This window comes from Panthera onca, chromosome B3 (assembly GCF_046562875.1).
Source record: "Panthera onca isolate mPanOnc1 chromosome B3, mPanOnc1 haplotype 2, whole genome shotgun sequence".
Classification (NCBI taxonomy): domain Eukaryota; kingdom Metazoa; phylum Chordata; class Mammalia; order Carnivora; family Felidae; genus Panthera; species Panthera onca.
The window spans coordinates 114709117-114733991 of NC_138344.1; the positions used below are offsets into that span (position 1 = coordinate 114709117).

Here is a 24875-nt window from a genome sequence, read left to right on the forward strand (position 1 = left end):
ATCGTTTATATACAGTAAAATGCACTCCTTGTTAGTTTTTAGTTTTGACACTCATATGATCACGTAACTGCCAAAAAAAGAAAATCATGTAGGTACTGCCACGATCAAGAAATGTTCCATCTTCCTCCAAAATTCCTCTGTTTTTCTTTGTAGCCAACCCCTCCCCTGCCCCGGCTCCTAGTAACCACTGATCCGTTTTCTGTCTTTATAGTTTTGCTTTTTACAGAATGTCATATAGGGGTGCCTGGGTGGGCTCAGTTGGTTGGGCATTGGACTCTTGATCTCAGGTTTGTGAGTTCAAGCCCAGTGTTGGGCTCTGTGTTGGGCTCTACAAAAAAAAAAAAAAAAAAAGCAAAAACTAAAAAGTGCACTTTCAGAATGTCATATAAATAGAACCATATATGACTTACTTTTTGAGACTGGTTTCTGTTTAGTATAATGCATTTGATTTTATCCACATTGTTACGTGTATCAATAAGTCCTTCCTTTTTGTTGCCAAATAGCACCCCATCAGATGGCTGTACCAGTTTGTTTATTCATTCACTAGTTGAAGGACCTTTGGGTTGTTTCCACTGTTGACTAGTGACATTGAGCATCTTTTCATGTGCTTCTTTGCCATCCAGTTATCTTCTCTGATAAAGTGTTCAAAGTTTTTGCCCCTTTAAAAAATGTGGTTGTTTTCTTTGTTTTCTAATTAAGTTTTCAGAGTTATTTTCTATTGTAGATACAGGTCTTTTGACGATGTGTGTTTTGCACATATTTGCTCCATTTTATTTTTTTTATTTTTTTAATTAAAATTTCTTACTTTTTTTAATAAAAAAAATTTTTAATGTTTATTTATTTTTGAGAGAAAAAGAGACAGTGTGAGCGGGGAGGGGCAGAGAGAGGGAGACACAGAATCCGAAGCAGGCTCCAGGCTCCGAGCTGTCAGCACAGAGCCCAACACGGGGCTCAAACTCACTAACCTCAAGATCATGACCTGAGCCGAAGTCAGATGCTTAACCAACAGAGCCACCCAGGCCCCCTGTTGCTTTTTAATTTAATTGCATTGTGTTTAGTAGAGACAGTGGTTAGTAAAACAGGTTATTTGAAATACATTGAGATTTTCTTTGTGGTCTTATAACTGGTCGATATTTGTGGTGCTCTTCGATATTTGAAATTATGTATGCTCTCTATTTTTTGGTGCAAGTTTCTATATCCAAGCAAAAATACTTTGAATGGTGCTCAGCACCTAAGTTCTCAGTAACTATGAGCTAACAGTACTACGATCTTCCAACATGCTTACACTTTTTTTCTGCACGATCTATCCATATATGATAGAGGCTGTTAGAATCTGCCACGAGGCTTAGGGATTTGTCTATTTCTCCTTGTCACGATGGCTGTTTTTGCTTTCCACAACTTGAGGCCATTTTATCAGTTGTGTGTTCCTGCATAGCAAGTAACCCCCCCAAACTGAATGGCTTAAAACAACAATATAATCTCACAGCTTCTGAGTCTGAGATTCAGAAATGGCTTAGCTTGGTGGTTCCGGTTTGGGGTCCCTCTCTGGGGCCGCTGTCCTCTGCAGGTGCGGCCCAGGGCTGGAGGGCTGGTTCCAAGCTCACTCCCGTGGTTGGCAGCTTGGTGTGGTCTCTCTCCCTGCCCAGACCCTTCCTGGGCTGCTGGAGTGTCCACATGGCACGGCTGCGGGCTTTCCCCAGAGCGGGCGATTATGTGCAGGGCAGAAGCTGCGAGGTCGTTTCTGATGCGGCTTCGGAGGCCACATTCCGTTACTTCACCACATGCTGGTCATTAGAAGTGAGTTGCTAAGCTCAGCCCATTTTCAAGGCGGAGGAGTGAGGCTCCATCTTTTGAATGGAGGAGGGTTAAAGAATCCGTGTGCATATTTTTTTTTTTTTTAATTTTTTTTTCAACGTTTTTTATTTATTTTTGGGACAGAGAGAGACAGAGCATGAACGGGGGAGGGGCAGTGAGAGAGGGAGACACAGAATCGGAAACAGGCTCCAGGCTCCGAGCCATCAGCCCAGGGCCCGACGCGGGGCTCGAACTCACGGACCGCGAGATCGTGACCTGGCTGAAGTCGGACGCTCAACCGACTGCGCCACCCAGGCGCCCCCCGTGTGCATATTTAAGGGACTCAGCTATGTTATTCGATCTGCCAAGGTTTATGATGTCCTCTTTTCTTAATGGCATATTCTTTTATTATGTACTCTTCCCCTTCATCTATTATTCAGGTTTTTTAAAATACCATATGGTTTATTTGTCTCTGTTATGCTACTAAGCCACCCTTTCATCCCTTTATTTCCAATTTCGTTGTTTTTGGTCTTTGTTTTGGTTATTTCCAATTTCTTTGTTTTGTTGTAGGTCTCTTTCGTAAGTAGAATTTTATTGGATTTTTAGGACTTTGATGCGATAAATTCTTTCAATATCTGAGTTTATTATGTTTGTCTTTCTGACAATTATTAATACATTTGGGTTTATTTCTACTGTCTCATTTTGTATTATCTTTTTAATGTTCTTCCTCTTTATTTCATTCTACTTTCATTTGGATTGAAAATGTTGCCAATTTTCTATAATCTCTATTTTTTTTTTTCTTGTCTAGTTGGGAAACCATGAGATTGTATTTCCGTTCTTTTAGAGGTCACCAAACTTTTTCTTTAAAAAAAAATTTTTTTTGTTAACGTTTATTTATTTTTGAGACAGAGAGAGACAGAGCATGAGTGGGGGAGGGTCAGAGAGAGAGGGAGACACAGAATCTGAAACAGGCTCCAGGCTCTGAGCAGTCAGCACAGAGCCCGACACGGGGCTCAAACTCATGGACCTTGAGATCATGACCTGAGCCCAAGTGGAACGCTTAACTGACTGAGCCACCCAGGTGCCCCAATCACCAAACTTTTTCTTAAAAAATTGAAGTTATTATCTCCACTACCCCCCCCCCCCCAAATATTTCCTAGACTTTTGCCTGTCTTTAGATTTTAAAGTCTCTTTTGTCATACATTTCTAATTTTATTGCTTTGTCATCAAAGAATATAGTCCGAATGGTAAGGATCCTTTGGAATCTGTAGATTTATGAGCTTACCATATTGTTTTAAATGTTGCATCTCTCAAAAAGAATGTGCATTTATTTGTTCCAGGTATGAGGGTTATAGACATCTAATAGCTCAGTCTTATTAATTATGCTGCTTGACCATGGAGGAGGGTGATAATATTTCAAACCACAATTGTCGGCCTACCTATTTCTCCCTAAAGTTTTGTCAGTTGCGGCTTGCCCTATGCCAAGATGCCCCCCTGCACTATCACAGACACATGTTATATTGATTTCTCGGTGTGTTTATTTAATGTTAATGCCAAGCTCTGTTCTCACTGGTTCCATGTGGATAGTTTGTTGCTCAGATACATAGTCCTCTTTCAGATTACAATAAAAACGTTGGTAGAGGTTAGAAATGGATCTGGGCTCATACATTTGTTAGAAGCTTAGAAATGGATTCGGTAATGAGGGACAACACCTGCTTCAGAGCATTTGAACAGCTTTCTGACATCTGTGACCTGTCTCAGCTCTAGAGACTGCGTGCCATGCAACTCGACCACTGGGTGGCGCACTAAGCATATACTTCGGTGCTCACTTCCACTCATCCTCCTCCGGCAAGAAAATATCCCGGTGATAAACGTAAGGAAGGGGGTGGGGGGGGGGGTCCGTGAAAATGAGAGGTCTGTATCCAACAGTGTGTGTGCGTGTGCGTGTGCGTGTGTGCCTGCACCAAGAACTTACAGTAACAGAATATGAGACTTTTCTTTTTTTCTTTCTTTCTTTCTTTTTTTTTTTTTTTTTTTTTTTTTTTTAGCAGAGATAATCCAGAGGATACAACAAATGGACTGGTTCATCTGTTCATGTGCTTGCTCATTTATTCATTCAATCGGAAATATTTCTTCATGTTTTTTCCCTTTTTGTAAAACAAAACAAAACAAGCAAAAACGTATCCAAACGTTGAAGAAATTAAAAAGTACTTCATCTATTGTTTCCTTCTGTAATGTCATATTTATGTTTTTTTACGTTTTATTTTATTTTTTTTAAATTTTTTTTTAACGTTTATTTATTTTTGAGACAGAGAGAGACAGAGCATGAATGGGGGAGGGTCAGAGAGAGGGAGACACAGAATCTGAAACAGGCTTCAGGCTCTGAGCTGTCAGCACAGAGCCTGACGCGGGTCTCGAACTCACGGACCGCGAGATCATGACCTGAGCTGAAGTCGGACGCTTAACCGACTGAGCCACCCAGGCGCCCCTTTACGTTTTATTTTAAATTTCACAAAAGTGATTTTATATCTCTACTACTGAGCAATGTGACGCATTGCTTTAGTTGTTGAAACAAAAAAATACTGAGTCGTTACGTTTATGTTATCACCCCCACCACCCTCACACTGTTGTTCATTTGGTACACTTCTAATTTGTTCCATGCAGCCGCTTTGAACCATCATTATAAAGATTTTATTGCCATGTTGAAAATGCTTATAATATGGCAGGCAACAAAAAGAAGGCATAAAAATAGAAGATTTCCTGTCATTAGAGCCATGTAGAGATATGTGCACATATGGTTGGAGGCTGGCAGTGGATGATGGAGAAATAAACATGTGGTTTTCTTAGGGGACTGGATCTGTGTATGGTTTTTCTCTGTTACAAATCATACATTCTTGGCGTGCCTGGGTGGCTCAGTCGGTTAAGCGACCGACTTCAGCTCAGGTCATGATCTCACGGTTTGTGGGTTCGAGCCCCGCGTCGAGCTCTGTGCTGATGGCTCAGAGCCTGGAGCCTGCTTCGGATTCTGTGTCTTCCTCTCTCTCTGCTCCTCCCTCTGCTTGCAGTCTGCCTCTCTCTCTCTCAAAAATAAATAAACATTAAAAAAAATTAATAACAAATCATACATTGTTGCTATAATAATTTGATAAGGAGTAAAAAAGTGAAATCAAATATATATATATATCAATACGCTTTATGTATCAATATAATTGATATACGAAGTTTAATACAAGGAAAACTTCACTGTCTATGTTTCTCTTCTGGCCATTCTTATTATTTGTTTCCTTCCACGATTCTTGAGGAAAATACTTGTTGTAGCGAGAAGGATGCTGTTAAACACTGATCTGCTCTGATGGTCAGATGTCCTGGGTCTGCTGCTGGGGGCCACCTGGGTTTCTCCTCTAACAACTGGGACTAAGAAGGACAGGACTGTGTGAGGGTTAAGTTAACGATTTGCATTCATTAGTTGAAATAATCACTTTACGTTTATTCAAACTTAAACGCATTAAATTAAGAAAGCCTGCCAAAGCAGAGGGGCGCATCTCCCGTTTGAAAGCATGACTCAGAGACCTTTCACCGAATGGCAGCCTGTAGCTGAAGCCACCTGTGGGAGGGTGGAAACAAGGACGGCTTTGTCGCTGGTGCCAGGGGTGGGTGGCGGGGGCGGCACCTCCTTGGGCACCCCCCCCCCCCCCGCCCCGTCGCGCTCCCTGCAGCTGTCCCAGCAAAGGTGCTGGGTTGTCTGCCACCTGGGGCCTGGAAACACCAGGAGAACTAACTCCCTGTGTCCTATAGCTTGGAAGTCGAAGCTGGAAAGGAAGGTCAAAGGTGCAGGTTTCAGAGGAGGGATGGCTCAGGGAAGCGTCTCCCTTCTGGACAGAGACAGGTCTGGGCAGGGTGTTGCCTGCTGGTGTTGGCCAGGTGGGCTGAGCGGGGCCTTCGGGTTTCCCACCCGGTTGTTTCATTGGCCATGGTGTCCTCCCTCTGCCAGATCCAGCCAGGTTCACCGGGCTTCTCCTGAGGGAAAGCCGGTGTGGGGTTCTGCTCCCAGGACTTCTGGTCCCCACCAGTGCCACCTTCACGGAGAGCTTCCCTGTCCTCTGCACACGGCCCATATACGCGCTTCTCCTCACCCTGAGAATGGAGAAAGCCCGTTTTACAGATGAGGAAACCGAGGCAGCTTTATTATCTACCGCGTAGGGAACACCCTCAACCAGAAGAGGTTCCTTTCTGTGGTACAAATAGTTTCTTGTTCTGGAAAACGAAGTGGCACAGTCATTGAATCGTTAGGAGCAGGAGCCTTGGTTTGAAGAGGAAGGATTCAGTATGTCACTGGTTAGACTGTGAGCTCCCTAAGGAGGAGGACCGGCTGACTCATCTCTGCCCCCCCAGGGTTCAAAACAGTAACTGGCTTGTCATCCTTGGGAATTAAGAGGGAACAGTCACCACCATTATGTCGGAAATTGTACGCGAGCACTTCTGCGCACTCCTGCAAAGCGGTGCTCTCATGATTCCCTTCTACAGGTGGGCAACTGGGGTCTAGAGAGGTCAGATGGTTCGCCGAGGCCAGAACTGCATCTTTCACGAGCATCCGGGCTGATTATGGAATAGGTGGTCCCCCACTTTGACAAATACTGTCTTAAGGGAGGGTGCGGTGGGAACCTGGGAGGTTTTCCCCCCCGAGTAAGTCAGGAGGATGGTCTTGAGCCTCGTTTGACCACAGTTGGGTCCAGTGGTCCCAACCCTTAGGCAAGGCTGGTGGCCTGGGGTCAGGAGCTACCGTTCCTCCTCCTAGCTCCCTGACAAGCAGCTGTGTGACTTTGGGTCAGTTACTCACCTTCTCTGGCCCTGAATTTCTTTCTCTGTACAATGAGAGGACTAGGCCAGGTCAGCCATTCTTGAGCCTTCTTGACTGCCCTTCACTGTAGTCATACATCTTACACTGTACCTACGGTGTCCTTTGAGAGCCTAGAATCTTCTCTCATGCTCACTCTTCCATTCTAGTTCATTAAAAATAAAGTGATCTCAAGAGCCACTAGTAGGTGGAGACCCACAGTTTGGAAACCTCTGGACTAAATGGCCTCCTGACATTCTGTGGATCTATAACCAAGGGTTCTGAGCTCAAATCCCTGGGGCCGGGCAGAGGGGTGAAGGAATGATCAGTGGTTGGAGGGGGTGGTGACTTGGTCAGTACCCACAGCCAACCAGTTGGAAGGCATATCTCCAGATGCTTTTATTTTATTTTTTTTAAAGACTTTAAAAAAGTTTATTTTCTTATTTTGAGGGGGGAGGTGGCAGAAGGAGAGAGAGAGAGAGAGAGAGAGAGAGAGAGAGAATCCCAAGCAGATTCCACACTATCAACGCAGAGCCCAATTCAGGGCTCAATCTTACAAACTGTAAGATCAACACCTGAGCCGAAATCAAGAGTCAGATGGTCAACTGACTGAGCCACCCAGGCACCCCAATAACTTTGGTTTTAGATAAAATATTAGGAATTTATTATTTTGGTTTTTAAATACTGCACAAGCAAAATAAAACGGAAGGAAGCAAAACCAAAAAACATGCAAAAAAGCCCGTAGGGCCAGAAATTTTAGTTCTGTGTGTAGATGATCAATCCTTGTTTTCTTTGCTGTTGTTGTTTGTTGGTGCGTTTTCACCTTTGCCGGCCTGTCCTACAACAAATTAACAAATTAACCAAAAACGCTCCCTGCAAAAACATTCTCCACCTCATCCCCATTGCGGAGCATGGAACACCCTGGGGACACCAAGGGCCTGCCTCCAGCAGGTGCACTGTAGGCAGCTGCTCCCAGAGGGCCCGGTGCTGATGACAGAGAGGCCAGGGCACCCAACGCCTGAGCGAGAGAGGCAGGAGGAAGCCAGCCACGCGGTTCTCCAGGAAACGGACCAGGCGTTTGCACAGAGCAGCGGGCTCCCCCTCTGCTTCCCCTCCGCAATGCCCTCTGCCTCCGGGTCTGTCACCTTACAGCAGCTTTTCTAGAGTGAGTCCTGCCCTAGATCTCCTTATCGGTCTCCTTGTCCAAGCTGGCCGCTCACCTCACGTGAACTTGAGTATCTGTCAATCTCCACAGCCCTGGGGTGCAGTCTCTACTGAAGACAGCTGTCCCATGCTTCGAAACCTTTTGCAACCTACTGTTCACCTGCTCAGGGTGGTGTTTCTGGTTTTGAAGAAAACATCCCAAGGAGGAAGAAAAAACTACCAGGTCTTCGAACACTGCAAATCCAATTCGTAAATGATAAGCAGTCACTTAAAATCACGGTGCCAAAACCTATTTGAGGGGCGCCTGGGCGGCTCAGTCGGTTAAGCATCCGTCTTCGGCTCAGGTCGTGATCTCACGGTTCGTGAGTTCAGGCCGTGAACCCGGCTCTGTGCTGACAGCTCAGAGCCTGGAGCCTGCTTCGAATTCTGTCTCCCTCTTTCTCTGCCCCTCCCCACCCTTACACTCTGTCTCTCTCTCTCTCTCTCTCTCACAAAAATAAACATTAAAAAAAATGGTTAAGAACCCCAACATCTATTTGAGTATGATGTTTGTGGTATATTCTTGCTAAGTGAAAAAAAAAAAGTTATAACCCTGCCAACAGAGTGATCCTAATTTTGGGGTGCCTGTGTGGCTTAGTCAGTTAAGTGTCCAACTCTTGATTTCTGCTCAGGTCACAATCTTGAGGTTCATGGGTGAGCCCTGAGTCGGGCTCTGTGCTGACGGAGTGGATCCTGCTTGGGATTCCCTCTCTCTCCCTCTCTCTCTCTCTGCCCCTACCCCACTTGTGCGTGCTCTCTCTCCCAAAATAAATAAACTTTTTAAAAAATGTTAAAAAAAAAAGTGATCCTAGTTTTTTGTTTGTTTGTTTTTTCTAACGTTTATTTATTTTTGAGACAGAGAGAGACAGAGCATGAATGGGAGAGGGTCAGAGAGAGAGTGAGACACAGAATCCGAAACAGGCTCCAGGCTCCGAGCTGTCGGCACAGAGCCCGACGTGGGGCTCGGACTCACGGACCGTGAGATCGTGACCTGAGCCGAAGTCGGACGCTCAGCCGACTGAGCCACCCGGCCGCCCCCAGTTTTGACTTGACAAAAGAACACACACGTAGGGAGAAAGCCAGAAAGAATGCCAACACATTGGTGACATATGCGGGGTCTGCTTGTGGAGATATTTGGATTCTTCTTCTTTGTAGAGTTGTTTTTTTTTTTTTCTGATGAGATGCGTGTAGAAAAATAAGCAGTTTGTTTAAAATGAATTAAGACACTCAAAATAAATAAAATGTTATGTTATTAACCCCAGTATCACTGCACTTGAGAGCAAGAAGGGCAACCAGGTGCTCCCGTCAGAGAAAGAAGGTCATGGAGCTGGAAGAACCCGTCTGACAAAGACACTGAAAACGACTTTGTTTCCTCAGGTGCGAAGGAGAGTGGAGGTGGGGGGCCAGGTGGGGGTGTTGTAGAAGAAACAAAAGAGCCAACAGAACCTGGGGAGCCTTTGATAGTCTGTGTGCGTGTGTGCGCACGTGCGCGTGTGCGTGCACACATAAGTGGTCCGGGCAAGTGACTCTGATCTAGTGTGGCAGGGTTGACACATGTGCTTGGCTCCTGATAAAATAAGGTTCTCTTCCCCCAAGGAGCCTTTAGGCAAATTGTACATGAAAAACAAAACACGGTCCAGAAGCGACACCTTGACGGCAAAGACAGAATTCTCGGAAAAGGAAAGCAGTCGGGGCACCCGGGTGGTTCAGTCGGTTAAGCTTCCAACTCTGGATTTCGGTTCCGGTCGTGATCTCACGGTGCAGTGAGAGGACGGAGCCCTGCCTCCAGCTCTGCTGGAGCCTGCTTGGAGTTCTCTCTCTCCCTCTCTCTCTCTGCCCCTCCCCCACTTGCGCGCTCTCTCTCTCTCTCTCTCTCTCTCTCTCAAATAAATGAATTTTAAAAAAAAGAAAGCAGCGATCGCTCATAAAAAGACAACCTCTGCTGTGGACAGTGTTAGAATACGCCAAGTCCTGCCCCAGGAGCCTTGGCGATGTTTCTTTAAGGAGCAATCCAGCGTGGGCTAAGATTTCAGTTAAAAACTGTCCCCCTTTAAATAGGCAGCAGCCTGTGTGGCCGAAGGAAAGGAATGGTCTCACAGGAAACGTGGAAGAATAATGCTGATGCAAACACTAACGCTAATACGAACACCAATCCTAATACTAACAGCAGCTACATTTGTTGGGCCCTTATTATGCACCAGGCACTTTGCATGTATGATCTCACTTAACTCTTGTTATGACTATGAACCATAAAAATTGATGGCGATATTATTTAACGTCAAGACACAGGGCTGAGAAATCTTATTCTCTAAAATCATAGACTATTGGGGAGCCTGGGTGGCTCAGTCGGTGGAGCGTCCGACTTCGGCTCAGGTCATGATCTCGCGGTCCGTGAGTTCAAGCCCCGCCTTGGGCTCTGTGCCGACAGCTCAGGGCCTGGAGCCTGCTTCGGATTCTGTGTCTCCCTCTCTCTCTGACCCTCCCCCGTTCATGCTCTGTCTCTCTCTGTCTCAAAAATAAATAAACGTTAAAAAAAATTTAATAAAATCATAGACTATGAGAAACTTTGCTACTTGGGATCTTTTCCAGAAAAGGTCCTGAAGGTTCTGAGCAAGGCAGGTCACCACAACACAGGGCAGCTTTGACCTCCAGCCTAAGCGCAGAGTTTCCAGTGAAGGGTTTCGGGATGCAACGTTCCACAGTTAGCTTCATTTTTTTTTTAATTTTTTTTTTTTTTACATTTATTTATTTTTGAGAGACAGAGCACAAGTGGGGGAGGAGCAGAGAGAGAGGGAGACACAGAATCTGGAACAGGCTTCAAGCTCTGAGCTGTCAGCACAGAGCCCGGCACGGGGCTCGAACTCAGAAACCGTGAGATCATGACGTGAGCCGAAGTCAGGCACTTTACCGACTGAGCCACCCAGGTGCCCCTAGCTTCATTTTATAGCGAGGAAACAAAGTTCTGAATTCACTCCCTAGCCCTGAGGGTCATCAGACTTCAAGTTTCTAACAGAGCCTAAACCAATGCTCCGAAGGCCCGATAACCCCTCTTTTGAATCATTACTACTTTGTTACCAGTAACACTCTTGTTCCTCCTGCCTCCTGGACAAAGATTCCTGCAAAACTCAGCTACCAAACAGTCCTTACTTCACGATGGCACTCAGTCCAGACCTGCTCCTGCTTACCCTCGTTCATTCCCCGAACCATTCAGCATATGCCCCAAACTCTGTGAAAATCCCCTCCTACTTTCTTTGGCTGAGATGCCCGAGCCTGCTTCGGATTCTGTGTCTCCTTCTCTCTCTGCCCCTCCCCTGCTCGCCCTGTGTCTCCCCAAAATAAGTAAAATGCTAAAATTAATTTTTTTTAATTAAATCTCTGCTGTCCAATGTGAGTCACAGCCACACGGGATTACTGAGCACTTGAAATGTGACCGGTCTGATAGCGACATGCTGTAACTACAAAACACATGCCAGCTTTTGAAGAAGTAAATATGTAAAATATCACATTAATAATTTTTATATTGATTGCATATTGAAATGATAATATTTTGCATTTCTTGCGTTAAACTGTTATGAAAATTAATTTCACTTCTTTTATTTTAGTTTGCTTTCTTTGAGTTAATTAATTTTTTAATTTACATTAGTTAGCATATAGTGCAATAATGATTTCAGGAGTAGATTCCAATGTTCATCCCCTATGTATAACACCCAATGCTCATCCCAACAAGTGTCTTCCTTAATGCCTCTTGCTCATTTAGCCCTTCCCCCAACCCCCAACCGCCCCAGCAACCCTCAGTTTGTTCTCTGTATTAAAGAGTCTCTTATGTTTTGTCCCCCTCCTTGTTTTTGTATTATTTTTGCTTCCCTTCCCTGTGTTCATCTGTTTTGTATCTTGAATTCCCCATATGAGTGAAGTCATATGATATTTGTCTTTCTCTGACTAATTTCACTTAGCATAATACCCTCCAGTTCCATCCACGTAGTGGCAAATGGCAAGATCTCATTCTTTTTGATCGCCAAGTACTATTCCATGGTATGTATTTACCGCATCTTCTTTATCCATTCATCCATCGATGGACATTTGGGCTCTTTCCATACTTTGGCCATTGTTGATAGTGCTGCTATAAACGTTGGGGTGCATGTGTCCCTTCAAAACAGCACCCTTGTATCCCATGGATAAATACCTGGTAGTGCAATTGCTGGGTTGTAGGGACTTTTATTTTGCTTTTTGAAAGAATTGGCCACTGGCATTATATTTCTGTCACACAGTGCTGGGTTAGATGGTCATTGTTAGACTGTGGACAGCAAGAGATTTGAAGAGTGTCTGGTTGAAGGTTATTAGAACCTCCCAGCACTGGTTAAATCTCCGTAGGCTTCTCCCAAGACTGTTGTAGGCTAGGTGAAGTTCTCAGAAAAGGTTCTTAAGCCAGTTAAAGTCCGTCAGAAAATTGCTCAGTGTTTTCTCAGGAATGCCAAGTTTTTCTGGGAGGAAACAGCTGTTCATACCAGACCACATCATGCCATGCCAGCTTGGATTGGGAACAGTTTCTTTCTCAGCCCCAGAAGACATGATTCCATGGGTCTGAGGAGGACCCAGAAATCGCATTGTTAACCAGACCCTTCGATGAGTCTAATTCTGAGGTTCAGAGCTGTTGACTCTGAAGGCGATTATATAGGCTTGGCAACCCCACAAGAGGGAGGGGGAAATGGCCTTTTAGAGAAGCCATCCGCGTCACAGAATGCCACCCGATGGGGAAGCAGGGGACAAGATTCAGCACGAGGCCAGGCTCCAGTCTCTCCCTGAGGTGAGGTCACTCCCACTACACTTAACTCTTTTGGATCTACTTCCCCACGTGCCCGTGTTGAGTGTCGCGGGGCTCCCGCCTGTGGCCTTCCAATCTCACTGTGCATTTTGCTTTTAAAAGGAACTTTGAAAAATGATGGACTTGTCCCCGCATTTTTAAGTTGACAGCGGAAACTTTTCATCATCAGTTGACATCATCAGTTGACATAGTTACAGAGGGTAGAATTTCTAGTGCATTTTCAGTATTGACATTCCAAAACGAAACGATTACATCACTCTTAAATAGATCCATTGAGATCTGCATACCATTGCAATTTGCTACCCATCCTGATCATTTTATTTTGTTTTAAAGTTTTATTTACTTAAGTAATTTCTACACCCTGAGATCAAGAGTTGCAGGCTGAGCCAGTCAGGCAGCCCTCATATCCTGATCATTTTAAAACATGGAAAGCAGCTCTTCTAAGACAGAAATTTGTATCATTCCTTTCCTTTTTAAAAAAAATTTTTAATGTTTTGTTTTATTTTTGAGAGAGAGACAGAGACAGAGACAGAGTGCAAGCAGGGGAGGGGCAGAGAGAGAGGGAGACACAGAATCCAAAGCAGGCTCCAGGCTCTGAGCTGTCGGCACAGAGTCCAATGCAGGTCCTGAACCCACAAACTGTGAGATCATGACCTGAGCCGAAGTCGGAGGCTTAACCGACTGAACCACCCAGCGTTTAGAGGCTTCTAGTGATGGAAATTTGAACAAGGCAGAAGGGCCCACGGTAACCACCGGCCACCAAGCTGATGCAGCCAGGTTCATTAAGCCCTAGGCCCTCACCAATCAGTGGGCTACTTACAACCAGGCACAGTTCTTAAGATTACCAAAAAAAGGGAAAATTCCATACATCCCATATTCCCTCACTCTACCCTATTGCTATAGTCCCTCACCACCACCTCCTGGCAGACAAAATCTCTGTGGTTGTCCTGCCCGCTACTCTGTTGCAATGTATTCAATAAACTTCTATCTCTTTTGTTCTTCCTTGGGTGAATTCTTCCATCTCCCCCATCACCAGCTCCCACCACAATAAATATATTACAATTTTTGACAGTTATTCCATTTCAAAAGTAATTTTACTGGAAAGACATCTTTTAATGAGGTGGGTCAGGCTGCTTTTCCCATATAACCTTGGATGAATAATAGTCATTGCAAGAAAGAGACATTTATATATGTAAGTGCTAAGAATTTTGCTTATGCCGATGGGAATGGATGCAGTTTTGTTAAAGTAATGTCACTCAATTTGTAAAATTCCTTATGAGTTAATATGTCAAAAATGATTTTATGACTGATTAAAATTATACTTAGTAAGTTGTTGGCTGGCAACTTGGTTATAACCTCCTCCAATTCAGTTAAAAGCAAAGGATTGGCAAGGAGAGCTGTTGTGGATTGAATGTCTGTATCTGCCCCTGCCCCCCACTCCTTCAGATGCAGAGATCCTAACCCCCAATGAGATGATGTTTGGAGGTCGAACGTCTAGGAGATGATCAGGTAATGGGATTAGTGCCTCTATTAAGGAGACCCCGGACAGTGCCCTCACGACTTCCTCCAAGTGAGGACACAGCAAGAAGATGGCTGGCTCATCTATGAACCAGGAGGTGGGCTCTCGTCTGACAAGGAATCTCTTGGTGCCTCGATCTTAGACTTCGTCTCCAGAACTGCGAGAAATAAATTTTATTGTTTATGAGCCGCTCAGTTTATGGTATTCTGTTCTCGCAGCTCAGACTGGCTAAGACAAGCATCTAGAATTACAGGTGGGTCCCTTAAACGGAATCTAATGCCCAGCTATCCCTTGGAAAGTCTTGGTGTGTTCCCAAGGGCTCACATACTCCAGGTGGTCCTGCACAGGCAGGCGGGGCAAGCGGCTGATGCAGCTTCAAACTCTAAGTAAAGATAACCTTGGGCCGCCTGGGTGGCTCAGTTGGTTGGGCATCTCACTCTTGCTTTCGGCTCAGGTCATGTTCTTATGGTTCGTGGGATGGATCCCTGTGTGGGGTTGTGTGCTAACAGCACGGAGCCTGCTTGGGATTCTCTCTCTCCCTCTCTCTCTTTCCCTCCTGTGTGTGCTCTCTCTTTCTCTCTCCCTCAAAAATAAGTAAATAGACTTTAAAAAATTAAAAAAAAAAGATAACCTTGACCGTTGGGCTCTCGGGGTGCTCTTCATGACCCATCACACCCAGGGCTGCCTTCCCTTGGCCTCGCCTTCCCTCTTGTGTGATAGATTGCTTTCTGAAACATTTCTAGGTGTGTCCCTAAGTTTTCGTTGGGGACGTATCCAGTATGCACTTTTTGTCACGGCAGAGTCAGTTCGAGCTCTTTGAGAGAACTGGCGTGGGTCCCTCCACACTTGCCGGTTGTGTGACCCCCTTGGACGTTACTTTCTTAAAGTCTCAGTGTCAGTCACCTCTGATGAAAACCTGGTTTGTTTTCAGGTTTACGTGGTTGAATGCACACGAGGTCTGGGCGGCACGATGTCAGGGACAGTAAACGCTCAGTAACTGTAAGCTGTTATTATTATTATTGGCATTGCCCTAAATTCAGCCTCTTTTAAACCTTCCTGGGACAGGTGATACTCGTAAAATGCTCGGAGACTCGAAAGATAAATGACTGCACAGAACCTCAGGCCTTGTTGCTAGTGTCATATTACTGTGTTCCTCATTAGCCCGATTTTCCTAGAGGAGGTTGGGTTGGGGAGGCAGTTCGCTGAGTGAGGGCTGTGGGGAGTCAGTGCCCGAGCCGCAGAACAGGACAACAGACTCAACGGGACAGTCCCTCAGCCAGAGCTCTGTTTCCCTCTCAGCCTCTGTTTTCTTTCCTTTATTTAAAAAAAAATTTTTTTGGGGGGGCGCCTGGGTGGCTCAGTTGGTTGAGCGACCGACTTCAGCTCAGGTCGTGATCTCACGGTCTGTGAGTTCCAGCCCCGCATCAGGCTCTGTGCTGACAGCTCAGAGACTGGAGCCTGTTTCAGATTCTGTGTCTCCCTCTCTCTCTGCCCCTCCCCCACTCATGCTCTGTCTCTCTGTCTCAGAAATAAACATTTAAAAAAAAAATTTTTTTTTTAATGTTTGTCTATTTCTGAGAGAGAGAGACAGAGACGGAGCACGAGTGCAGGAGAGGCAGAGAGAGAGGGAGACACAGAATCCGAAGCAGGCTCCAGGCTCCGAGCTGTCAGCACAGAGCCCGACGCGGGGCTCGAACTCGTGAACTGTGAGATCGTGACCCGAGCCAAAGTTGGACACTTAACTGAGCCACCCTGGCACCCCTTATCCTCTGTTTTCTAAGAGATGTGGCCCCACTCTGCTGGCCTCTCCATTCCATACTGAAATTGACCTTGATCCAGTGGAAAGAGCAAATGGGCTTTGAGTTTAGACAAACTTGGGTTTGAATCTTCGCACTGTCGCTAATAGTTATTGAACTTGGGAAACAGGGCTCTTGGAACATATTTCCTCTTCCCTAAAATGGTGTTAACAATACCCACATTAGGTATTGAGAAAGCCAAATGAGCTAAGTCTCCAAAAATCCTTGCATGATACTTGGCACATAGCAGGCCTCCGACAATTCCTGAATGTCACCAGGTACGGTAGGTAATTACTAGGGTATCTTCCTACATCAGACATAGTGAAAAAAATATGTATGACTCAGGCAAATAAGGTGGTTTCACACATCTTTGCCAAAGCAGAGCCTGGTGTAGGAAGACAGATAAGCCGGTTGGGCCTGCTCGGGTAGAAGGGTGGTGGGTGGTTGTAAGTTGGATCTAAGGCAGACTGGGCCATTTTGAAGTTGAGTGGCTCATTTGTCCAACACGTAGGTGGCCAGCCTTGTTCACCATGACCCTGTTTGCACTTCGTCCTCACCTAAGAGGCAGGCTCTCTGATAGCTCTGCTTGTACCATGTGACCTTATCTCCTCTGCCAGGATGAGAATAGACACCATGCCCAAACTGGACTAATCTGATTTCTCTCTCCCTGGAACTTGGAATTGGGACTAAGAGATTCCGCCCTCGTCCTGAGATCTGCTTTTGGATGAAGAAGATATAAAACTGGGGGACATGGCGTGGCCAGCTTCTGCCATATGGATCGTGAGGCAGGGAAAGCCAGGCGGCAGGGAGAGAACAAATGAAATTAGAAAGAGAGAGAGAGAGAGAGAGAAAGGAAAGAGAAAGTCTGTATTTCTGGGTTCTTGACAGTTCCCACTTCCTGTTTCCAGATGCCTTCCTAGACCCGGACACATCCTGGCCCCGGGATTTCTTTCGACACTTCTGAGTACTTAATGATAAACACACCTCTCGTTGCTTGCACTGGAAGATGTGTGTTAGGCTATTTTGTGCTCAAGTTACAGAGGCCAGTTCAAGCATAAAGAGGAAATCAGTGGAAAGTACTGGGGATCTCATGAGATCCAGGAGGTTGGAACAAGTTCATTTAAGGAGGAGCCAGCACCAAAGCCTTTCTGAGTGCTTCGGCCACAGACTGGGAAGCCAGCTTCCTTCTGGCGTGCTGCCATTAAGATGCCTCAGCGTTGGGTCTCTCAGTTCCAAACTCAAAGTTCCTAAGGTAGAGAGAACCTCGCTGAGCCACGATGAGCCAGTTGCTAATGGCTACGGGATGGCTTCAGGCAGCAGCAACATATCTGCCCAGAGAGTCTGATCAGGAGGACAGGACATAACGCTCCTCAAGAACAAGGTGGTGTTCCCTGTGGGCTGGTTTGTGTGGCTGCCTACTGTATATGGGGGACTGTCTTCGTGCTGAGAGGGATACAAGATTTATAAAACAGGGTCTCTAACATCAAAGAATTTATAATCTAGCCGCTAACAATCCTGTTCCAGGGCAGCCTGTGACAACTGCTAGAAGAGACAGAGAGCATGGATGCCACGGAATTTAGAGAAAGGCAAGATGCCTTGGAAGTGTGGGGACGACAGCCCAGATTCCAGACTAGGTCAAGGTTGGCCAATGGCTTACTGAACAAAACACTAAAAATGCACTTGACATGCCTTATAATCATAACCAGAAGAAGCATGTATTTAAAATCAAATGTGAGGGGCTCCCGGGTGACTCAGTTGGTTAAGCGACCCACTCTCGATTTCGGCTCAGGTCACGATATCATGGTCTTGAGATTGAGCCCCGAGTCAGGCCTCTCTCTCTCAAAATAAATGAACAAATTAACAGCTTAAAAAAATGTTCAGTGCAATAGAGTAAGAACGTGTTCTTTGGTGGACAAATCCAGAGTGTGTGAGGCACATTGACATTTGCAAATGCACCCAATGAAGAGAAAATACACACTGATTGCACCAGGGTCCTGCCGGAATTGCCAGGCAAGTCGATCATATCCCTGAAACCCAGCCCTGATTGTAAGCCTCTGGTCAGCCCATTTCCCCTGAACTCTCGTCCCCATAGTGTTCATGCTTGGAATCTCCAGGGCTCACTGGTCACTGGAAGCCTCCTTCCAAGGCAAATACATTTTTTAAAAAAATTTATTTTTATTGCTATATAATTGACATTTAACATTATATTAGCGTCAAATGTACAACATAATGATTTAACATATGTATATATTGCTAAATGATCACAACTCTGCTCACCACATATAGTTAGAAATTTTCCTCCTTGTGATGAGAACTTTTAAAATCTGCTCTCCTAGCAACTTTCGAGTATGCGATACCGTGTTATTAACTGTAGTGACCATGCCGTATGTGACATCCGCAGGACTGATTTATGTTATGGCAAATACATTCCTAATCTGTTCTTAGAATCTTGGCCTCAACAAAAACCTGGATGACTTCATCAATTTCCATGTCACGTCTATGGGGGTCCCTGTCAACTTAAAACCTTACATCTACTCAGTGTTCACTGGATAAAGTCTGAGCTCGTTAACATGGTAGCTAGCCTACCGTAATCCCGTCTATCTCCATCCACCTCCAGCCTCTTCTTTCCATGCTTCCACTTAAAAAAAAAAATTAATGTTTATTTACTTTTTGAGAGAGAGAGAGAAGAGAGAGATTGGGGGAGGGGCAGAGAGAGTGGGAGACACAGAATCTGAAGCAGGCTCCAGACTCGGAGCTGTCAGCACAGAGCCCAAGGCGGGGCTCGAACCCACGAACTGTGAGATCATGACCTGAGCCAAAGTCGGACACTGAACCGACTGAGCCACCGAGGCGCCCCACCATGCTTCTGCTTTGAGGAACACTCAACTATTTCTACCATATGCCCTACTGTTCTGAAGAGGGTCCTTGGCTGGGAGCACATGAGCCTTCATCAGGAATTAGGGTGGTAAAAAACATAGGAGAGAACTAGGGTCAGCCTAACCAAGATAGCCTGGAAGCCCCAGACCTACCAGAAGCTGCACTAGTTCTCCTGTGCTAACCCTGGAGATGCTGGGCTTCTGGTTTTCCATCAGGCCCCCAGTCTCTGCAGCTCTGGGTTCCTTGCAGTGTCTCACTGCGGATTCAACCAGATCTCTACGGAAGCTCATTACACATTACACCCAAGCCATGGGCATTGAATTTAACTTAAATACTCAGTACCCAAGCTCCTAAAATAGGAGATTGTTTACTTGAGGTACAATGATCAGGAAGAAACACACGGTAGAGCTTCTCATTCCCCTCTACAGCTCTGTAGCTGAAGCATCCATTTCTTCTGGCTAAACTTGGCCACTAGTAGGCACGCTGACTTGTCAAAGAGGCAGATGTCAGTTGTGCAGCACTGGATTGGCCCCGTGTCTCGACCCTAATTGTCGCATTAGAGAAGGCATAATTTCCAGTATTGGGGCTGATCTTGTGGGGGTTGGGGTGTGTCCCTCTCTGGGGGATCTCTCCTGTGTGCCCTGCCACAATGGCTCTGTTATAAATGGGTATGGAGAGTTAATACTTTTGAGGCTTCCCCCTTGATGTTAAAGATGGAAAGAGCTCGGCGATTGGTTGGTCCCAGTTCCTGACAGCTTGGAGGACGGAGTGGGTGTAGGAGTCAACAAACAATGGTGGGCTCTCGTCCAGTTCTCTCTGGTTTTCATAAACCCCTTGAATGGTTTGGTCTTTGGGACGTTGCAATCTTTTATCTTCTACGTACAGAGGATTTGGGGACATGAGAAAGAAACGTCCATGTTCTTCAACTCAGTCTTGTTGGTTCTCTCTGTTAGAGCAGCCTAACCTCCTCTACAATTTTTGTCCTTTCTGAATGAGGAAACATTGTTTACTGTATGACTTACTACCGCTGAAATGTGCTGAATGGACCAGGCTCCGGATCGAATACATTACACACGCTGCCTCGCTGAATCCTCATGACAACCCTATGAATTAAGTACTATTACTGACCTATTTCGGACACGAGGAAACTGCGGCTTAGAAAGGTCCGGCAGCATGCTGAAAGTCATAGAGTCACTCAACAAAAATTGTTGGATGCGCCAGGCCGTAATTCAGCTCTGGAGCTGCCAGGGTAGGCGTTGGGACTGAAATTCCAGCACACACGATTGCAGCTCCTGTAGGCTTAGCCGATTGGCTCAGGGCTTCGCCCGCATGTTTGGCCTGCGGGTGTCCCGTGTGACACAGCCTAGATGCTTCGGTCCTTACTTGCAAGGGCTGCAACCACTGGCACATTCGAGCTCACACATTTGTAAGACAGAGACCAAAATGCGGCCAGGGTGACTTACCTGTGATGTGAAATGTTCTCTCCTGATTTAATAATGCTATGAGGTTATAGATTTCCCCTTTGGGTAAACTTTGGAAAGGAAATCCTTTGGAACCACAGAGTTGGAAGAGGCGTGCTGGGTTTGGTTCAGGGTTCCACCGCTTCCAGCTGTGTGACTTTCAGCTTTGGGTTCCACATATTTTTTTTTAAACGAGGGTGTGAATTGATTTTAGTGAGTTGCATGAGGACGGAATTGGCTACTTAATCCGAAGTCCTGAGTGCTATGCTTGGCGCACAGTGAGGGGAGGGTGAACACCGCTTTCATTGCGGAGGATGAGTGTTGCTAACAGGCCACTGGATTTTGCAATCAGGTGAATAGTGAATGTCTCGAGGGCAGTTGTGGGGGTGGTAGGGAGGGGAACGGGGCGGGCAGGGGGGGGGGGGAGTCTGACTGCAGGTGAGTGAGAGCTTGAGAAAGTGGCACCTCGTGTATAAAGACTACCTGCTCTGTAAAGAAACATGTTGGCTTAGGAAAGGTGAGATGGGGCAGGTTGACAAGTGACAGAGGTTCAGAGGAGGGTTTCTTGAAAAACAGTTTTAAGGGGAGGGGTGCCTGGGTGGCTCAGTCAGTTGAGTGTCCGACTTCGGCTCAGGTCATGGTCTCGGGGTTCGTGAGTTCGAGCCCCTGCGTCCGGCTCTGTGCTGACAGCTCAGAGCCTGGAGCCTGCTTCGAATTCTGTGTCCCCCTCTCTCTCTGCCCCTCACCCACTCAAGTTCTCTCTCTCTCTCTCTCTCTCTCTCTCTCAAAAATAAATAAACATTAAAAAGGGCAGGGGGAAACTTGGACACAAGTTCAAACAAAGACAAATGTGCACAGGGGGAAGATGGAGAAGACGGCCATGTGACTCCATGGTGACAGAGTGCTGCTGCCACCAGCCAGAACACCAAGGATTACTGGCAAACACCAGTCACTGGGAAGAGGCAAGGAAGGATCCTCCTCTAGAGCAGTTCGAGTTGGGGACACTTCGGTTTGGGACATCTGGCCTCCGGAACTGTGACCGAATCCATTTCTCTTGTTGTAAACCACCCAGTTCTCGGTATTTTGTAATGGCAGCCCTAGCGAACGAATACACTATGGGGTGTCATTGCCAAGGTGGGTTTGTAAAAAGACTGTAGCTTCCACGTGAGGTGCACGCTGTCAGATCACTCCCTCTTGGGATACTCAGCTGCCGCGTCCTGAGGACGTTCAGGCAGCCTATGGGGAGGCCCACCTGGGAAAGAACCTAAGTCTCCAGCCGACAGCCAGCAAGGGTCCGGGGTGTGTCAAGAGTTGTGGGAGTGAACTTGGAAGTAGATCCCGCCCCCCCCCCCCTTCCAGTTGAGGCTTCAGAAAAGACTGTGGCCCCAGCCTACGGTTCGACTACAGTTTCAAGAGAGACTCTAAACTGGAACCACCCGGTCAAGCCACTCCTGAATTTCTCAGATCACAGGGACTATGAGAGAATAAATGCTTGTTGTTTAAGCGATTCACTTTTAGGGTAATTTGTTATACAGTGATATTTAATACACCTGCTAACAAGGAAGGAGGCGTGGTTGCTTGCAAAGAGGAGACAGAGCACGGAATGGCCGCTGAGATCACGAGAAAGGGAGCAGTGGACCCACAATACAGTTCTGATTAGTGGTTGCAAACTGTAGTTCAGAACCACCTGACTTGGGTACCAGTTAAATATTCAGATTCCTGAGCCTTGCGTTCCTGAATCAGGCTTTTCGCTGGGAAAATGGCACTGGCGATCTGCATTTGAAAAAGCGCCCAAGTGATTCTTTTAAAGAGCCATTGAGTTCGAGAATAATTGCCAGCAGACGCAAAAAGCTAGAATTTAAACTGGGTGTTAACTCACAGCACAGGCTGGCATCACATAAGCACTACGCTGCGGACATACAAAGAATTGCTAAGTTTCGCCAACAGTTCAGCAAATTCTGAGTTAGTGGGGATTACTTTGTATCCCTAAGAAAACATTCTCAGGAGTCCTTATACTAACCTTCTCTTCCCTTTCTTTGTAAAGAGACTGCCCTATTTCTCCTTCAGTTCACCCTGTGTGGAGAAAGAAGCTCTCCCTATTCCGATTTCGACCTCACTGCAACCTTCTCTGGTCTTGGCGGTCAGGACTCTGCAAAGTCCTGCAAAGTGGGCCAGAAGTGCACAGAAGTGCTTCCTGTTTCTGGGGTTTCTGGGGCCACCCTAATGCACAGAGAGGCCTCACATGAGGGTCATGCTGCAGCTTTTGTGAGAAGGGCCTTGGCAGGAAAATCAGAAAGTGGGATGTTCTGGGCAGAAGAGATCATTGGATTCTGTAAGCCTCAGTTTCTTCATTTAAAAAATGTTATATGCCGGGGCACCTGTATGGCTCAATCAGTTGAGCGTCCAACTTCCGCTCAGGTCATGATCTCACGGTTCGTGGGTTCGAGCCCCACATCGGGCTCTGTGCTGACAGCTCAGAGCCTGGAACCTGCTTCGGATTCTGTGTCGCCCTCTCTCTCTACCCCTCCCCTGCTCGCACTCTCTCTCTCTAAGATAATTATAAAAAAATTAAAAATTAAAAAAAATTAAAATGTTATATGGCTACATGAAGGGTTGTGTGAGGAGTGACTGAGGTGATGTGTGCAGTGTCCCTAGCACAATGCCTGGCACACAATAGTGGCTCAGAAAATGGGAGCTGCCAATATTAAGAGGTGTGGTAAGGAGGCTATGCTTGGTGCTCTGAATTTAAGTTTATCTTGGTGTTATGATCATTTCTGTCCCAAATCTGCTTCCCCATGACTGTCCCAATCAGGGCTCCAGCCATAACCCGAGTGAGATATGGGTCCTTGGAGGAGGAAAGATGGAACTAGATGATAGGTGGATTTTATGGAGAACAAAAAGTGAGTTCCTAGACCTCGGGCAGCATTCCTCTAGGTCTCCTGGTTGAGTATTAGAGCCACCTGCAGCCCTTACTAACTAACTAGGACTCTAGTCCGGACCAATTACATTAGAATTTCTGCCAGTAGGGACCCAGGCAGTGGAATATTATGAACACTTGTCAGGTGATTTTAGTGTGCATCTGGTGTTGAGGTTAGAGCACTCAGGTTAAAGTAGAAGGTTCACAGGACTTTTGATTATTATGTACAAAATGAAAACAGCGACAAAAAAATCACAGTGTGGCAACTGAAAGAAGTCAGATAGGGATGTAGGGGTGAATCAGTAGAAAATGGAGCATTTTTTAAAACCATACATTTCCAAGAGAGATTTAAGAAAAGCCTTTCAAAAAATATTTAGAATTAGCTAGGAACAAGGAAGCAATACTTTTTCTTTGTGTTGGAAAGTATCTGGTGATCTTTAGGACATTTTCAGAAAAACAGAGTTACCGGTCAGAATGAGCATTTTCCCCAGTCATGTGGTTGGGTCATGTTAAGTGGAAAAACAGCCACAAATTTGAATATACACTTTTGATCATAAATACATTAAAGAAACATGGAAAGTGCCCATGATTATATTTTATGAATAAGAAATCTTCATGCCAAATGATACCAAATTCTATATGTGAAGATGACTCATATTTTAAAAATGCATTTGTATATATAGAAGAACACTACAGAGAAATTATTGAAAAAGCCAAGTAATTATCCTTCGGGGTTTGAAAAACAAAGATAGCCTTTTGACATCTTTTTAAAAATATCTATGGTTTTTTTTTAAATGACGATGTATTACTTTTGAATTGGAAAATAAAACATATATTAAACACCCAGGAAAGAAAACACGAGAAGGAAATACAGGAAAACATAATCCAAGGTTGATTTGGTGAGATGGGATTCTGAGTGTTCTTCTCGTCTTTCAATTATTTCTCCTGTTGTATATTTTGTGATAATAAGCACAGGTATTTTTCTCTCTCTCTTTCTTGTAAACATTTATTCATCTTTGAGAGATAGAGCACGAGGAGAGGAGAGGCAGAGAGAGAGGGAGATACAGAATCTGAAGCAGGATGCAGGCTCCCAGCCATCAGCACAGAGCCCTACGTGGGGCTCGAACCCACAAACTGTGAGATCATGACTGAGCCAATGTCAGGCACTCAACTGACTGAGCCACCCAGGCGTCCCAAGCGTATGTGTTTTTTAATAATTGGAATACCATAAACTCTATTTAAAAATAAAGATTGAATCCTCCGTTCTTGTTTACAATTTTATTATCTGATGGAGGGAGCTGGATGGAGCATTCGTAGAACAGTTTAAAGTTTAAGAATCAGTTAGCTCAGGGGGTGGCAAATGTTTTCGGTAAGGAGCCGGATAGTAAATATATTAGCCGGATAGTGTGGTTCATATGGTGTGTATTACAACTATTCAGCCCTGCCCTTGTAGCAGGACAACAGATATAGACGCTAAGTAAATGAACTGGACTGGCTGTGTTCTTAAAAACGTTATTGATGGATACTGACCTTTGAATTGAATCTAATTTTCATGTGTCATGAAGTCTTCTTTTGATCACCTTCCCCCAACCCCAACCATTAAAAATGTAAAACCACCCTCAGACCATACAAAAACAAGTGGCAGGCTGAATT

At 45.5% G+C, this 24875-nt stretch overlaps 2 long non-coding RNA genes across 2 annotated transcripts; both read right to left on the minus strand.

Annotated features, from left to right (window-relative positions):
* Positions 1-4969: 4969 nt before the first annotated feature.
* On the minus strand, positions 4970-5961 carry LOC132670044 (uncharacterized). Its single transcript, XR_009606395.3, has 2 exons — positions 5747-5961; positions 4970-5208 (listed from the first exon to the last, which is right to left on the minus strand). It is a non-coding gene; the product is annotated as an uncharacterized LOC132670044 (long non-coding RNA).
* Positions 5962-7275: 1314 nt separating this feature from the next.
* Positions 7276-18609, minus strand: LOC144616638 (uncharacterized). The gene is made up of 2 exons (XR_013556040.1): positions 18555-18609; positions 7276-7466 (listed from the first exon to the last, which is right to left on the minus strand). It is a non-coding gene; the product is annotated as an uncharacterized LOC144616638 (long non-coding RNA).
* Between the last annotated feature and the right edge of the window lie 6266 nt (positions 18610-24875).